This window comes from Moschus berezovskii, chromosome 6, assembly GCF_049115385.1.
Source record: "Moschus berezovskii isolate FMDL1 chromosome 6, NW_MosBer_1.0, whole genome shotgun sequence".
Taxonomy (NCBI): domain Eukaryota; kingdom Metazoa; phylum Chordata; class Mammalia; order Artiodactyla; family Moschidae; genus Moschus; species Moschus berezovskii.
The window spans coordinates 25991431-26007205 of NC_142465.1; the positions used below are offsets into that span (position 1 = coordinate 25991431).

General features: G+C 41.2%; 1 long non-coding RNA gene across 2 annotated transcripts in view; it reads right to left on the minus strand.

Moving 5' to 3' along the window:
* Positions 1-14150, minus strand: part of LOC129537252 (uncharacterized) — a 44832-nt gene extending 30682 nt beyond the window's left edge. Inside the window, exons 1-4 of one of the 2 annotated variants that reach the window (XR_008681960.2) lie at positions 13860-14150; positions 12732-12861; positions 11780-11857; positions 8296-10044 (exon numbers count right to left, since the gene is read on the minus strand). This is a non-coding gene — a long non-coding RNA (uncharacterized LOC129537252). Of the gene's footprint in view, positions 1-8295; positions 10045-11779; positions 11858-12731; positions 12862-13859 lie in introns of those variants that run through there. The other variant, XR_016037497.1, reaches the window with a different exon arrangement.
* Positions 14151-15775: the final 1625 nt, after the last annotated feature.

Here is a 15775-nt window from a genome sequence, read left to right on the forward strand (position 1 = left end):
AAGACAAGCCAAAATATGCCCAACGTTGCCAAATGCCCCTTGACTGGCAAAAGTTCCAAGGTGAAAACATCTGCTTTGGGAGTCAGTGCCTTAAGTGCTGCTCTTAAATATTGTTAGAATTATTATTAACATTAGAATGGAGGAAAGAATAAGAAATGAAAGTAGCACTTGGTCCCCAAATTCTCCCACAACCTGTTTGAGTTGAGGTAGAGAAAAATACTGCTGCTGAGATGGGTATTGGCTTCGCAGCACACTGTCATTTTAATTATTTTACGAAGAAACTTGTTCAGGAGAAAACAGTCCTAAAATGAGAAAGTGCCTCCTTAGTCTCTCATCTGTTAGTTGCACGTGACATATTTTCTTCCTTGTCACCTCTCTGGATAAACAATAATAACACAAATAATTATCCCTACCCACTTAGGTATCATCAAAGTTAATCACAGATGAGACAGAATTTAGGAGCCAATCCTTTAAAGAGAATGATGTCTCCACCTCCACATTCTAACTAATAAAAGATTATAAAAAGTCAGAATATACAGCTCAAGCTTTCCCTTCTGGGATGATCTCTCCCTTCAGATTTTCCGCTTTACCATCCCATTCCTTTACTTTGAATAGAAACCAACTGTCTTGTACTCAAATGGCTAATTGAGTGACCTTACAGAAACATGAGGATTACATAAAATGGGGGATGTTCCAAAAATTGCTTTGGGGAGCATAAACACATAATGCCATAAAAAAAAAAAAACCAGAAATGCCTTGGCCACAGGTTCTTCCCCCTTAAGTACACACACCATGAACTGGGGAGCAGTGTTAGACCAACAGGGAGCTCATGGTTACGGCACCCTTATGTCTGCCTGGGTCAGGAAGATTCCCTGGAGAAGGCATGGCAACTCACTCCAGTATTCTTGCCTGGAGAATCCCATGAACAGAGGAGCTCGACGGGCTAAAACCCACCGGGTCACAGTCGGACACAACTGAAGCAACTGAGCGTGGATGCACACACGTCTGAGTCTGCCTGAAACAGTCCCACTTTATGCCTGCTCTCCCAGGACACTCATGACCAGCAGCCTCTTCCATTTTCAAAATGTCTGGGTCTGGATGTGACATATAGGTTCACATTTACACTGAGTTAGTGAACATTTAACTTGCACACAAAAGAAAGGCAACACTGAGAACTGGCCATCTGTTTTCCTATCTCTGGATCCCAACCACACCTCAGATTTTTCTCCGCGCTCTGGCAGCCTAGCTCCTGGAAGAGAACTTTCTGTAACACAAGCTCAAAGATAAACTATCTGGGAGTCAATAAATGAATCAGTCCTCCCAGCTTATTGATCTATGTGTCACTTATCTCTCTAGTCCCAGGAAAAGTGAAATGGTAATTAGATGATCACATCCCAGAGTCTGGCAATTAGGTGATCATGTCCCCGGATCCTGATTGTTCAAGATTCCCAGAAGGCACTTAGAGTCAAGGCCAAGTTTAGTGAAACTTGACCCTCACCAGCCTTGGCCTCAGATTCCTTGGCCTGTTAAAAGGGCCCCAGACTGCCAGGTGCTGGCTAGAAAAGCCCCTTGATAAGAGCCTCCTTGCCCTGGAGCCCAACCCCCCTTAGATAAGAGGAGGGCTGATATTTACAGACAGCCAACTGACCGAGAATGTCCTGCCATGTTACTAGTAAGATAAGCCTTACCTTTTCAGGACCAAGAACACAGCTTAAAGGTTACACGTGAATCAGGAGTTAGCACCATAACTGTAAGCCCACTCAGATCAGCGTCCCGTGAGGAAGAGAGGGACTGAGAACTTGGGAACAGCTAAAAGGTGGTTGGGAATTCAACAATGTCTGCTAGGAGGGTACCCAGCGTTTCCAGGACCAGCAGTCCTGCTTACCCCCAGTTGCAACTCTCACCACAGATCCCCTCCAATTCCAGAATGAACTGCTTTCAGTTTCTCAGACCCATCAAAGTAAATCTCTTCTTCAGTTCGTTCAGTTGTGTCTGATTCTTTGGACTGCAGCACACCAGGCTTCCCTGTCCATCACCAACTCCTGGAGCTTGCCTCTCTTAGTGCCTTGGAATATGGAGTTCTTTAGAACACACCGCAGCCTCTAATCTGTATTTTACTCATCTCTCTAGTCTCAGTGTAGATATGATATCCTCCCAGGAACTCTCACTGAAACCCACCAAATTGGAATCATGGGATTCCTCCTTCAAAAACATCCATTTTGTATTTCCTGCTATCAATGGACTTAACACATTCGGTTATAATGGTCTCTTTATTTGTCTATAACCTCTCCTCAATTATAACCCCTTTGAAGTTAGGGCTCGTGTCTTGCTCCTTGTTCTCTGTTTTCTCCCAAGTAACACAGACAACATCTGGTATATAGCAGAGACTCAATGGAGAAGGAAATGGCAACCCACTCCAGTGTTCTTGCCTGGAGAATCCCAGGGACGGGGGAGCCTGGTGGGCTTCCGTCTATGGGGTCACACAGAGTCGGACACGACTGAAGTGACTTAGCAGCAGTAGCAGACTCAAAGAACATATTTTGAATGAATGAATGATCAGTTTCACTTTGGTAGCATGAACTGTGCAGCCTAATGCATGAATAATGACTCCTGACAATTAAGGAAGCACTTACTCAAAAAAAACATGGTATAGAGAGCATCCAATATTTCCATTACCTTGTTACTGATATGTCACCTACCATGTACCAGACATTGTACTTGCAAAGTTATTGTGAGTATTAAATTAGATAATGCACATATTTGATGTTTAATAAACAGTAGCTGATGTTGTTATAATACTTAAGCTTCCTTACAACCCTATGATGTAAGTAAGCATTTATGATCTGCCTTTTAATACTTGAGGAAACAGCCTAGAAAGGTTAAAGTGACTTGATAGAAAATGGCCTTGTCAAGATGCTAAATAATAACTGCTTCACTCTAAAATCCAAGATCTTTCACTGTAGAATACAGCCTGTTTATGAAATGAAAGGGAGGGAGGGAGGGAGGGAGGAAGGAAGAGAAGACAGGAGGGAGGGGAGCAGAGAGGGAGGAGAGATATAAAGAAAGAAGAAAGGAAAGAGGATTGAGAGGATTTTTCTTTTAAACCTGCTTAAACCTTATCCTTGCAAAATTCCTCAAGCAACATCATTGCATCACTTTCCATGAAGGACCCAGCTCCACTTATCAGTTATGATTTATGAAGGAATATTTTAATGATCTCCCTGGTGGCGCAGATGGTAAAGCATCTGCCTGCAATGTGGGAGACCCAGGTTTGATCCCTGGGTCTGGAAGATCCCCTGGAGAAGGCAATGGCACCCCACTCCAGTACTCTTGCCTGGAAAATACCATGGACGGAGGAGCCTGGTAGGCTACAGTCCACGGGGTCACAAAGAGTCGGACACGACTGAGCGACTTCACTTTCACTTTCATTATAATGATGATCAAAATCCCTGATCTCATTGAGCTGTAGCATTGATTGCTTGGGTATCATAACCAGCATGAAGCTCTATCCACACCGACTCTTCTTGCCACAGCGTCACTGATGGGTGTGTTCTGAATCTGTTACCTTTATCCTGACTCGGGTGAGATCTCTGGCTTGCTGGTGTTGATCCCTTCATTCTTGTGGAGGATGATGAGTCAGAACGCTCAGTCAAGTGCTTTAGCAAACTGAGGTTAAGGGTCTATATGAAAAGTCATAAAAGTTTGTGGGGAGGTAGAGGAGGAGGCATCATCAATTAGCTGCTTACATCTGGTTTACAAACAGCCTTTCTACACAGATGACACAGGAAAAATAGATAAGATCTAAACTGTCTAACACCTAGTGGCTGTGGGAAATTTATCAGGCCAGGTCAATGCCATCTTTATTCGCCTCCCAAAAGAGAAAACCCCTAATAAAATGCTTCCCTGTCAACAATACATTCCAGAGAACTCAGAAAGGAAGATGAGTCTCATGCTTTCTTTCAGAAATGTTGTTGGAGGATTCAAGGACAATATATGACCTCTGATGTAACTATCTCGGTCAGACCTATACAATCATATTTCTTCCTTCTTTGAACACATCTAGATGCCAGGCACTGCATGAAACTCTACAACTGAATTGTTAGCTACACAAAAATGATATCTGCCCTCTTGGGCCATATAGCTTAGTATGAAAACAGGTAATCAAATAATCACAGAATACATAGATGAGTACAAACTATCAATATTTTAGCCACCTGATGCGAAGAGCTGACTCATTTGAAAAGACCCTGATGTTGGGAAAGATTGAGGGCAGCAGAAGGGGATGACAGAGGATGAGATGGTTAGATGGCATCACCAACTCAATGGACATGAGTTTGGGTAAACTCCGGGAGTTGGTGATGGACAGGGAGGCCTGGAGTGCTGTGATTCATGGGGCTGCAAAGAGTCAGACATGACTGAGCGACTGATCTGAACTGGACAAAATACCATATTCTATCTCTTGAAGAAAATAATTTTTAAAAATATTATATAATGAGCAAATTTTTAAGAAAGAGGTATAATTGAAATTTTGGCTATAACAACCAAAAATCTACTAATAAGTCCCCAAAAGATAGAGCTTGCTGGGTTGATGAAGATAAAATTATTCTAAAGTATAAGCCTGTCCAGTAAGAAAGGCTATTTTCTCATGTACTGTATCTTTTTCCAAGAAGAAAGTGATGTAAAAAATCATTCTGATATTTATGGCTACTAAGTGTTATTCATTTATTTTGTGTGGATCAGTGAAGTACAAATACTTTATTTCAGAGAATTATGAAACTTTAAAGTTGGGAAAAGGTTTTGAAAGTAAATCATATCCCCCCTTATAGTTTCACAGATGAGGAAACTAAGATCCAGAAAAAGCAAGTGACTTACTCAACATCACACAAGTATGTGTATAAGAGTTGGAAGTGAAACTTGGGTTTCCTCATTCAGGCTTCTTTCCTCCAAACCAAGTTACAATAAACCCTTTATTTTTTTGTAAGGGTGTTAATTACCCAACAGGTCAGAGTTTGCTTTTAAAAGCTCCCCCCCTCCCTAATACACACACACACATACAGACACAGAGAGACAGAGAGAAATGAAAGAATATGCTTAAAGCAAAAGCTATCAACTAAATAGTAATCTAGCTTTCCACTACTAGAATTACACAACAAATAGAAAAAAAAATGTGTTCTTTGTTAATTCAATCCCTAAATGAAGCTTTCAAACAAAGTCCAGTCAATTACCCCAGATTCTTTGCTGTCTACTTGTGGGTTTGTTTGATTTTATACAGAAAATGGTTTAGTTAGTTCCACATAAAAGCCCATGTGGAACAGACTGGAACTTTTTCAAAGACTCAAAATATTATGTTATTATACTCAGTCTTTGACAAGCAAAATTTTTCCCCAAGGTGACATTCATGTACTTTCCATACTGTGGTTATTCAGAATTTGCCTTAGCAGCTTAATTTATTTTACATATTCAAATAGCATAAGCTTAGACGATTAAGAAAAAAAGACAATGCAAAACATAAAATTTAAGCGTATTTCTTCAAAATCAAAGTAGTTTAGTATGTATCATCCACATTCTAGAACTAAAGACATTTTTAAATCTCCTGAAATTTGGCATCATCTTAACTTGAATCATCTGCTCAAAGCAGGAACAGGAATAAGAGATGCCAGAAAACCTAATCTACCCACCAAGGATGTACACCCTTTCTCATTAGTGTGAGCCTGTCATGAAAATTTAACCAAGCATTTTTTTTTCCTCGACTTAAGTTTTCTCATGGAAACAATGAAGAGTGGGATAAATTACCTTGTTAGTTCCTTGTAGCATCAGAATAGCCTGGTTATTTTAATTCTCACTTTTATTATTTGCTCCAAAATCTAAATAAGACTCAACATATGTCCCAGGAACAGAGAGAACTGGCATAAGAATAAAACACAAAGCAAAGGAGGCTTCAGGTAAAAATCTAAAGGTACATATGAATCACATGTATTAGGAAAAAAAGGCTCGGTGCTCTGTGATGACCTAGGTGTATGAGATGGGGGTGGGTGGAAGGGAGGCTCAAGAGGGAGGGGATATATGTATACTTACAGCTGATTCATACTTGCTATACAGCAGAAACTAACACAGCATTGTAAAACAACTATATTCCAATAAAAAGAGAAATTATATAAGTGACACTCAGAAGTTAAATATATCTCAAGATGCTGGCAAAACTGTACTCTCAAAATACAGATTTCAAGGTGTTAAAAGCATTAAATATCTACAGATTTTTTTTTTTTATGAACTACTGTTTGTGTACTGATCAGTTTCCTTGAATTTACATGAAAACTATTGGAATTTCAAGTATGTTTGGAGAATTTGAAAGGAGAATATCATTCCTTTGCTCTATGAGAATTGCATTAATTTAGGTAGACCACACTTCCTGGTATCCATTTATCACATACAATATAATAACATTATTACTAACCTTAACACTCATGCCAAAAATGCCTTAGATGAAATAATATAAATTAACTTCTAAGGTTTTACATTATAATTTCAGAGATGGAATTGCAGGGCAAAAGCAATAACTGGAACCAATAAATGAGAACAATTTCTCTTAATGAGAACAATTTACCTTAAAAAGCACAGAAATATATTTTTTAGCTTAATAAAAACTTTATAATAGTTTTTATAGAAAACAGTAACTCTCTGATAAAATATTAATATTCTTTGCATTGATTCCAGTAGCAAACAAGAAAAGTTGACAACGCAATTCCAGAAAATAAGGTGATTGCCAATTGAACATGTGGGAAGGGAAAGTATCCGTTTCGCTGAAGGAACATACAGAGTCCTTTTAAGATAAGTGCATTTAAAGAAAACCGTTTTGGACAACACTACCTCCATTGTACGTTTTTGGCTTTCTTTTACATGACTGATTTTACAGATGCTCTTAGTACCAGTAGGGGAATCTATACTGGAAATTCTTTCTTTGCCACTTGGCAGAATACACATAGTAAATAAGTAACAGAGTTAAGATTTTATTGTTGGTTTTTATGTGTGGCTGGCTGAAAAGATGAACTTTTACCATCATGTGGGATTATACTGAACAAAAATAAGGAGAAACAGCTAAGAAAAAAATAAATAAATAAAAAAAGACAAGACCAAAGGAAAGGAAGAACAAATTAAAAAATTAACATTTCTTTTTGAAACACCACAGCAAGAGTAGAGGAGCTGGTTAGCAGGGACATTGTTTCCTGCATTATATGTGTTAGCAGCATTGTTCCATGTTATGTATGCAGTCCAGAAATAGGAACAAAATAGTGGAATGAACACACTCTCTCCCACTCTGCCTCTGATGTGATCAAAGAAATATATTCATAGCAGCACTGGAGAACAAGAAAGAGTAAAGTCAACACCAAAGAGGAAGATCATCGTATGAGGTTCAGAGCAAAGAGGTTTGGATTCTCGGGGAAACAAGACCAGAGACTAGCGTACAGGAGAGAAGCAGTGTGGAATGAGAGTGATTACAGGGAACCTCAGGCAGAGGGAGGTCAGCGAGCAATTGTCACAGTGATTAACTGGGGCAGTGCATTCAAAGGAACGAGGCTTGTCAGCCAGCCCCCTGCCTTCTGAATACATGGAGCAAGACAGAGTAGGGATTGCCCACAGGCTAAAATACAAGACTGTAGGCTTTGAGACCAAAGAGCTGGGCCAGTTCACTGTCACAAGCAGCTAGTGATATTCACATGTCCTCTTTGCAGGATGTCTTCTTCTGCCTCCACAATTGCTGAGATGAGCTCTATAATCTGAGCCAATTTTTACTAAAATGTAAACAAGTTATTCAATCTTATATACCAATGAAACTAAGAAGGTGAGATAAGGAAAGATGTGGGATATAAGAAAGCATGGTAAAAAGAACAAAAGAAACAATTAAAAGTGTATTGTTACGCTTAAATTTTTTATGCTTAAAAGAAAAAAAAAATTTACTAAAATTTCAAATGATCCCAAATTGGGAAGGGATGAAACACAAGGAAATGAAACAGCATTAACATTCTTATTTTGTTTTCTGGGAGCATATAATGCTGATGAGCTCTATTTGTTGTCCAAAACTAATTGTTTAAAGCTATCTCTTAAGAATTTAGGAAACTCACTGGCAGTCCAGTGGTTAGGACTCTGTGCTTTCACTGCCAAGGGCAAAGTTTCAATCCCTGCTTGGGGAACTAAGATCCCACAAGCCATGTAGTATGGCCAGAAAAATAAAAGAAAAAATAAATAAATAAATTTAAAGGTAAATCCACTGATTAAACATAGTGAATTAAACACCCATATTCATTTTATTTCCACTGACATGCTTCTAAAAACTTTAAAGGAAATTAAGTACACACATGCACACATTCACACTCTAAATCAATAATCCTGATAGCAAAGAACTGAGGAGGAAATGACAGCAAATGAGGTGTGCAAAACAAAGAGAGAAAAGGAAAACAGTTGAATAAGCGGTAACTTATTTGATAGATTCAGTTCAGTTCAGTTCAGTCGCTCAGTCATGTCCGACTCTTTGCGACCCCATGAATCACAGCACGCCAGGCCTCCCTGTCCATCACCAACTCCCAGAGTTCATTCAAACTCATGTCCATCGAGTTGGTGATGCCATCCAGCCATCTCATTCTCTGTCGTCCCCGTCTCCTCCCACCCCCAATCCCTCCCAGCATCAGAGTCTTTTCCAGTGAGTCAACTCGTTGCATGAGGTGGCCAAAGTATTGGAGTTTCAGCTTTAGCATCAGTCCTTCCAGTGAACACCCAGGACTGAGCTCCTTTAGAATGGACTGGTTGGATCTCCTTGCAGTATAAGGGACTCTCAAGAGTCTTCTCCAGCACCACAGTTCAAAAGCATCAATTCTTCGGCGATCAGCTTTCTTCACAGTCCAACTCTCACATCCATACATGACCACGGGAAAAACCATAGCCTTGACTTATGCAGAGTACATCATGAGGAATGCTGGGCTGGAAGAAGCACAAGCTGGAATCAAGATTGCCGGGAGAAATATCAATAACCTCAGATATGCAGATGACACCACCCTTATGGCAGAAAGTGAAGAGGAACTCAAAAGCCTCTTGATGAAAGTGAAGGAGGAGAGTGAAAAGTTTGGCTTGAAGCTCAACATTCAGAAAACAAAGATCATGGCATCTGGTCCCATCACTTCATGGGAAATAGATGGGGAAACAGTGGAAACAGTGTCAGACTTTATTTTCTTGGGCTCCAAAATCACTGCAGATGCTGATTGCAGCCATGAAATTAAAAGACGCTTACCCTTTGGAAGGAAAGTTACGACCAACCTAGATAGCATATTAAAAAGCAGAGACATTTGATAGATTAGATAAAGCTAAATTTTATGCCTAAAGAGAGGAATGCTAATAGGAAATAAGACAATTTGTGCAGAAGAAACCCAGAATACTTTAGGAACTGGAGTTTCCAAGTACCTCTGAAGATAGAGATGAGAGGGTAAAACCAGAGAAAGGAATCTTCAAAGAAAGTCTAAATAAGGAGCAGTCAGACCCCCAAAGTCCTCCCCTATACCAACAACTAGGCGAGTACCTCTTCAGTTCAGTTCAGTCACTCAGTCGTGTCTGACTCTTTGCGACCCCATGAACCACAGCATGCCAGGCCTCCCTGTCCATCATCAACCCCTGGAGTTCACTCAAACTCATGTCCATCGAGTCGGTGATGCCACCCAGCCATCTAATTCTCTGTCATCCCTTTCTCCTCCCGCCCCCAATCACTCCCAGCATCAGAGTCTTTTCCAGTGAGTCAGCTCGTCACATGAGGTGGCCAAAGTATTGGAGTTTCAGCTTTAGCATCAGTCCTTCCAATGAACACCCAGGATTGATCTCCTTTAGAATGGACTGGTTGGATCTCCTTGCAGTCCAAGGGACTCTCAAGAGTCTTCTCAGCACCACATTCAAAAGCATCAACTCTTCGGCGATCAGCTTTCTTCACAGTCCAACTCTCACATCCATACATGACCATGGGAAAAACCATAGCCTTCACTAGACGGACCTTTGTTGGCAAAGCATCTAAAAAAGATAGTAGAGATAGAGAATCTACATTTTCTTGTATTAAAATACATCACAACTTCGGCTGACAATTACAATACAAATTCAAAACCACAGGGTTTTTACTTAACCTCTTTGATCTTATATTTGAATGACCTTCTTCCGTGCCAATAATCTAATTCCCAGCACCAACATAATTTCTCGTTTTTTTATTCCGTAGTATACACATAGTATTCCCTGGTAGCCCAGTTGGTAAAGAATCTGTCTGCAGTGCAGGAGACTGGGGTTCAGTCCCTGGGTCGGGAAGATTCCCTGAAGAAGGAAATGGCAAACCACTCCAGTATCCTTGCTGGAAAATTCCATGGACAGAGGAGCCTGGTTGGCTGCAGCCCATGGGGCCACAAAGAGTCGGACACCACTGAGCGACTAACACACTACAGCGAGAGAGGGAGAGAAGGAGAGAGAGAATCTAAAACAGCAACAACACTATCATCAGCAATGAAATTAGAAAACTCAGTCTAACATTTTTTTGACATTTTTTCCCCCTTAAGGTATTTCTACAGATGAGATAGCCACTTGAAGTACTTTCTGAGTTTATGGTATTAATTTGATACTCATGTTCATTTGTGCCATTTTGCTTTCCTTTTTTAAAGATTGCTTTGTCTTGAGATTACCTTCGCTTTACAGTCATGTAAAATGCTTGTGTGTTTTTTAAATTTAAATCAGAAACAAAATATATTCACACATTTAACTTTTACCCTGTCCCTTCCGACCTCATTTCCTCTCTCATTCCCCCAAAGTGTCTTCTTCCTGAGTCTTTTTTTTTAATATAAGCAAATTTATATTCAGATTACCTTATTCTCAGAGCAGCATACCATAAACACTTCTTGCATCATGATTTTTTTAATTAACAATAAATCGTAGAGATCATTCCGTAAACTTACTAATTTTTGAAAAGTGTGTTATTTTGTAGCCCATGTGAAAAATTTGGCTATAAAATAGGAGCATTAGTGGCCAGCTGCTGGGTAAAAGATTTAATCCAAATGCTTAAAAAATATATATATGCAGATTTTTGGAGCTTTGTAGTAAACCTTTAAAAAATGACTCACCAGATTCACAGCATCGTGCTGGGAAAAATTAGAGTAGGTGGCTTTGCTTCTGAGAGGCATACACAGTGTACAATTTTACCATGCAAAATGCTTCTGCTACTACAATTTTCCTTTGCTTTGCCTTTTTGAAAAGTAATGTTCCTTCCTATTTTAGCAGCACCATTTGCATTCCTATTATCCATATTGAACTGGGATTTCCATTTTTATCTTCCTTTTGTTACTTGTTTTCATTCCAGCACTTTCTCTTCTTGCTCTTTGCCTTTCCTTTATCTTACCCTTAAATGGAGGCCTCATGCTATGGGAAAAGTGCCATGACCTTATCCTCCATCAAGCCAGGCCTTGTCCCAATTTAATAAGATAAGTTCCCCTGAACCACTGCCAACAAAGCTAGGATGTCCCACACATGTTTGCTATGGAAACACCTTCATGACTAACAGTCTCTCAAATTAAGGTATTTTAAAATTGAAGCAAGAAGTGTTTTTCATTTTTTTAAAAAAACATATCCTGCAACTAAGGAAAAAATATACTAATTTTCTAAGTTGTGAGTTGCTATACCAATATATCCAGCTTCTCTGAGAAGTAGAATCTTAAACAACCCCCATTCCAAGGTATATACATAATAAAAGCAAGAGGTCATGAATACTCACCTGAGTCTTTGAACAGCCTCTGTTCTCTTCTGTTGTGTGTTTATACGGTCACGTGTTTGAGTTGTGCCGAGATCTTCCCTTAGAACAGAAGTGTGGGCATTGAAGACCCTGCATGATTTGGATGCCACCAAATCACCAGATGTCCCACCACTTTCCATCTCACACTATAATGGCACGTTGTTGACTCATAGACTTCTATAGACCCACAGGCCATTCTACCTTTGTTCAAGCTATTGCCTTTGCCTGAGAAGACTGGGTCTATTTTCCAGGTGAATCTCCCTTTCATTCTTAAACACCTTGGTCAGGCACTTCCTTCTCTAAGATTTCTCTGGCATACCCTTTTCTCCTGCCCAGGGACAGCTGATTATTTCCTCTTAATTTCTTACATGCCCTTAGAACTGGGGCCATTTAGAGGGAAGAAGGGACTGTTTTATTTATTAAGTTCGCCAATCCCTGCCCCCATACCCAACAAGCATGAGTTCTGCTCAATAAAAGATGCTGAATTAAATGACTGAATGAGCAAGTGGGCATGTGATGTCCTTTGTTTTATTGTTTAGTTGCTAAAGTGAAAGTGAAAGTCACTCAGTCTTGTCCGACTCTTTGTGACCCCATGGACTATACAGTCCATGGAATGCTCCAGGCCAGAATACTGGGTAGCCAGACAGCCAACTATCTCAAGAATCCTCTATATCCTTTGGGGGCCTTCATATATGACTCTAGCATGCTGCTAACATCAGTCCAATCTTGCTTCTGCCATGTCCCTCTAATCTTCCCTTTTCATACCCTGCCTCCACCCCTAACTGAAAGCTGGCCTGTCCAATAGGTGATGCCTACAGATCTCAAATGGCAAGTTGCTAATCTGATTAATTTATCTATCCCAAGGAGAGAAGACTAGAGTGGTGGCTGATTAAAAGAATCACCCAGATGAAATTATGAATGGCTCTGTTCTTACCTGGTGCTATTTAGTAGGTCTCAGTTTGACAAAGGATTTCTCTGTCCTTTTTAAAGCATCTTCCTGATTCCAGTCATGAGGCAAATTTTGGGACTGCCCAGTGAGAAGCACAATCACAGCTTGCTCTCTCCTAAAAGCCATTCAAAAAACACACTCACTGTGTTGTCCATCTCCTGGATGGCAAAGCAGTGACTCTGTAACTCGGTGAAGACAGAAGGGGAACAATTTCCTTTTGTAACTGACTAGCAGAAGTCATTGGAGAAGGAAATGGCAACCCACTCCAGTGTTCTTGCCTGGAGAATCCCAGGGACGGGGGAGCCTGGTGGGCTTCCATCTGTGGGGTCACACAGAGTCAGACACAACTGAAGTGACTTAGCAGCAGCAGCAGCAGCAGCAGCAGAAGTCATTCCTATTCTAGTTATGCCTTCATAACCTCCAAATACAATGAATTAATTTTGGGTCAGCTCCCTGACCACAGAAGTGAGATTCTATTCCTTATTCCATCTGTGTCTTTGTAATAGATGTGATTTTTAGGCCCAAGGTCATTTGGAAACTGATAAGTATATTGTGTAAAAAAGTCAGCTCTAAGCCCTCCAGCCCCCTACAGAAGGGATGGCGCCAAAGGCAGAAACCCCAGGCTCGAGGATGATCGCGCTTCCTCTGATTTTCTCAGTTTCAGCTGTCATCACACCTTTCCCCAGCAGCCACTCTTCCTCTCCTGACTCCGTAGCTGCAGGTTTTGACAGAGCAGACTTCTCCTATGCTAAACAAATGACTTTTTTGAGGCACATTTCCCACTCACTAATACTCTGTGGGCTTCCAGTAAAATTTTAAGTTCGCCACATATCCCACAGGCATTAAAGACCTAATTTTAGAGAAGACGGCAAGGGCCGCTGGGAAAGCCCATCCTTAACCTAAGAGTAACGAAGAGGAGGTGGCCGTGACCCACTTCCTCAGTCTCACAGAGCAGCATCTTCATGAAAAATTAGCTCAGCTGTTAACAGCCCAGGGAGGGACTGCTATCTACCACATCACAGCCGGCAGAGAAGAACAGGATGTTATGAGTACAGCGTGAACCTCACAGCCAGAGTCAAAACCATACTCGGCGCTTCCCAAGCACATGCTTACCTTGTTTTCTTCAAACTTCAAGAGAAAGCTCTTCTGTTCTGTAAAAGTGTAAGAAAACGCTCCCCGGGGAATGGGGCAGCACAGAACTGATCCATCTCCTTGTTTTCATGTCATTACTGAAAAGAAAGCCCACTCTGGTTTATGACGATATAGTGCCAGAGTGGCCGGTAGCTCCTCCTTGACTCTTAAAGGACCCACGCTTTGTCTCCAAGTCTGCTTGTCTGTGGCCCAAGGAGCCCCAAAGCACTTGTGGGAGATGCACCTGCAGGTCAGCTCATTTCTGCCAGACTCTTTGACTGAAACATGAAGACAGTTGAGAGCTTTCCGTTAAACAAAATGAAGTGGCAGCAAGGGGGCACTGACCACTCCACTGAAGGTGAAGAAAGTTTAACCCCCTAAAACTGGCCGTGCTGATTAAACACTCATTTGTTATCCTCGGTACCTCCCTTTGTAAAACTGAACAGCCCACTAGCTGTCAGGCCTAACTTTCATCCAGTAACCCTGCAAAGTTCAGAGTATGCTCGTTAAGAATGCAATGCTTTAGACATATCTGGGTTTGAATCCCTCTACTATTTGCTGAGGGATCTTGTGCTAGTTACGTAACCTTTCTGAGCCTCAGTTTCTTTTCTTAAAAAGACAAAAATCTATCATAAGAATTAAATACGAGAATCTATATAAAGGATTTACACAAGACCTGCTCTTTGGGGCGTTGGATGGCATAGTGGTAAAGAATCTGCCGACCAATGCAAGAGACACGGGTTCGATCCCTGGGTTGGGAAGATCTCCTGGAGTAGAAAATGGCAACCCACCCCAGTATTCTTCCCTGAAAAATTCCATGGACAGAAGAGACAGTGGGTTACAGTCCATTAAGTCACAAAGAGTTGGACACAACTGAGCACACACACACAGTCAGTAGGTATTATTATTATCATACTAGTATATGAATGAAGACCTAATAGGTTGCGAGCGAAATAGCTCTAATACAAGCTGAGTTAAATAAAGAAAACACAAAACAAAAAAATAATAATTCCCACACACAGTGGCTACTTTGGTTCAAGCACACACTGATCTAATGAAGCCCTAGAACTTGATTTCCAACCCCAACCCCTCCCTGCCTTCTTCCATCTGCCCTGCTCTTTGGCCTTCACTCTTCTGCCAGATCGTTCCAGGATTCCAGGTTTCCATAAAGAAACCACGGTGTAGAAATCTCCATCAAGAGCTACTCTTTTGTAATCTCATTGATGGGATGGACCGTTTGGGCATCCCTGAAGCCATCGGCCTGAGAGAGAGAGAGAATGTGCTAATTGCTCAGGCCTGGGTCACGTGTTTGTCTTGGAGAGGAGGGTGATACCCGCCCTCCAGCCTCACAGAATCTGCAGCCACTGAGGCTGGGAGAAAGTGCTTCTCCAAAGGAAGATGAAGGCACCCTACCACCCAAGAAAAGTGGCATGGATGCAGAGTAGATACCACTGCAGTTCCCAAACTAATTTCTCTTTCATTCAAGACTCTTGCTTGTGAAAAGGGGATGTGCAAACTTAACCTTCAAGTTGTGACAGCAAGGTCAGAGCTAGTGGAACAAGTTCTCTCAGCTGCCTTGTAAGATGCAAGACAAGAATGTCAAACCTTTAATCTCTCAAGATATTGAGTTGTCCCAGGTCCTCAGGGAAGGCAGATCCTTCATTTTGGGGCTTCCCTGGTAGCTAAGATGGTAAGGAATCTGCCTGCAATGAGGGAGACCAGGGTTTGATCCCTGGGTTGGGAAGATCCCCTGGAGAAGGGAATGGCAACTCACTCCAGCATTCTTGCCTGAAGAATCCCATGGACAGAGGAGCCTGGTGAGCTACAGTCCATGGGGTCACAGAGTCAGACATGACTCAGTGACTAAGCACAGACCCAGAACAGATCCCCAAAGGCCA